A 2,691-nucleotide genomic window follows, 5' to 3' on the forward strand; every position below is an offset into this window, starting at 1 on the left:
ACATTAATGAGGAAAAAAAAAACTTAAATGATTTTAGCAAATGGCTGCAATATAACAAAGAGTGAAAAATTTAAGGGGGTCTGAATACTTTCCGTACCCACTGTATATACAACAAACAACCTACTATTTGTAATTCCTTTCTCTGATCATTTTATACTTTCAATTATTAGCAAACGATTGTCAAACGACATCTTGTCTCTTTCCTTGGAATGCGGGGGAAAAGTGTCGAGTTCTCCGGTCACTATCAGGTCAGCTCTGGACATTTCCTGGAAAGTCTCCTGCTGGACAGGGAGCCATAAAATTGTCTCTTTTGTTGATCGGAGTTTAGCAATTTATGCGTCCACTGGTCATGAGGGTATTTCTATCTGCTCTTGGCAAGCCTGTAAAACCATTTTAAGCACCGTTAAAGTACTGTCCTTTTTAGCTTATCTTGAGATATAGCCAAACAGTCCAGGGAATGCTTTCACCTTACTCGATGGAGCATGAGTTTTACGACTACAGATGGCTGGAGAAACGAACCTCAACAACCTTCCATGGAATGTGCTGGTTTGATGTGTGTGTCTCCATCATGTAGGTGGGTCTGTTGTGAGACAGATCCTACACAGGCTTGTTTCTCACTATTTTGTGGAAAACCACACTGGACAACTGATAAATGAAAACGTTGTTGTTGTTGTGGGGAACAATATTATTTTCAGCTGTGAGCAGTTAATTAAGCTTTTTTTCACTGCAACATTAAAAAAAAACTTAAAATGCTTTATTTACAGATTATAGTTATGCTAGTCTCAGGTGTGTATTATGACTGTTTTGAGAGCCACTGGGAGTGTTAAGGCAAGAGTGGCGTTCGCTGCTATTTATCAATCCAGTAAAGGAGGTCATTCAGAACCATGGACAGCAGCCACAAGATCGAAACGTGAGCATCTGACCTGGAGGCAAAGATGAATGAAGGAGGACAGACAGGATTTATCAGTACTTCAGCAGCATGATGGAAAGGTAGAAATAGTACAATGTTTATAGTACATAGTGCTCGTGTTTTTAAGCTATTCTTGTTGCTGTCCAGCTTTGCAGACACTGTGAAGGACTGATTCAATCAGCCAATGACTGGTCGATTTCCTTTCAGACAGAACCACTACAGTGGGTACGAAAAGTATTCAGGCCCCCTTAAATTTTTCACTCTTTGTTATATTGCAGCCATTTGCTAAAATCATTTAAGTTAATTTTTTTCCTCATTAATGTACACACAGCACCCCATATTGACAGAAAAACACAGAATTGTTGACATTTTTGCAGATTTATTAAAAAAGAAAAACTGAAATATCACATGGTCCTAAGTATTCAGACCCTTTGCTCAGTATTTAGTAGAAGCACCCTTTTGATCTAATACAGCCATGAGTCTTTTTGGGAAAGATGCAACAAGTTTTTCACACCTGGATTTGGGGATCCTCTGCCATTCCTCCTTGCAGATCCTCTCCAGTTCTGTCAGGTTGGATGGTAAACGTTGGTGGACAGCCATTTTTAGGTCTCTCCAGAGATGCTCAATTGGGTTTAAGTCAGGGCTCTGGCTGGGCCATTCAAGAACAGTCATAGAGTTGTTGTGAAGCCACTCCTTCGTTATTTTAGCTGTGTGCTTAGGGTCATTGTCTTGTAGGAAGGTAAACCTTCGGCCCAGTCTGAGGTCCTGAGCACTCTGGAGAAGGTTTTCGTCCAGGATATCCCTGTACTTGGCCGCATTCATCTTTCCCTCGATTGCAACCAGTCCAGTTGGTTTTTGTCCAGTGCTGCCACCACCATGCTTCACTGTTGGGACTGTATTGGACAGGTGATGAGCAGTGCCTGGTTTTCTCCACACATACCGCTTAGAATTAAGGCCAAAAAGTTCTATCTGGATCTCATCATACCAGAGAATCTTATTTCTCACCATCTCACAACTCCATGCGGGCTTTCATGTGTCCTGCACTGAGGAGAGGCTTCCGTCGGGCCACTCTGCCATAAAGCCCCGACTGGTGGAGGGCTACAGTGATGGTTGACTTGGCTGCAGTGATGGTTGACTTCCTACAACTTTCTCCCATCTCCCGACTGCATCTCTGGAGCTCAGCCACAGTGATCTTTGGGTTCTTCTTTACCTCTCTCACCAAGGCTCTTCTCCCCCGATAGCTCAGTTTGGCCGGACGGCCAGCTCTAGGAAGGGTTCTGGTCATCCCAAACGTCTTCCATTTAAGGAATGGAGGCCACTGTGCTCTTGGGAACCTTAAGTGCAGCAGAAATTTTTTTGTAACCTTGGCCAGATCTGTGCCTTGCCACAATTCTGTCTCTGAGCTCTTCAGGCAGTTCCTTTGACCTCACGATTCTCATTTGCTCTGACATGCACAGTGAGCTGTAAGGTCTTATATAGACAGGTGTGTGGCTTTCCTAATCAAGTCCAATCAGTATAATCAAACACAATGAAGGTGTAGAACCATCTCAAGGATGATCAGAAGAAACGGACAGCACCTGAGTTAAATATATGAGTGTCACAGCAAAGGGTCTGAATACTTAGGACCATGTGATATTTCAGTTTTTCTTTTTTAATAAATCTGCAAAAATGTCAACAATTCTGTGTTTTTCTGTCAATATGGGGTGATGTGTGTACATTAATGAGGAAAAAAAAATAACTTAAATGATTTAGCAAATGGCTGCAATATAACAAAGAGTGAA

This window comes from Sinocyclocheilus grahami, unplaced genomic scaffold, assembly GCF_001515645.1.
Source record: "Sinocyclocheilus grahami isolate Dianchi unplaced genomic scaffold, SAMN03320097.WGS_v1.1 scaffold579.1, whole genome shotgun sequence".
Taxonomy (NCBI): Eukaryota; Metazoa; Chordata; class Actinopteri; order Cypriniformes; family Cyprinidae; genus Sinocyclocheilus; species Sinocyclocheilus grahami.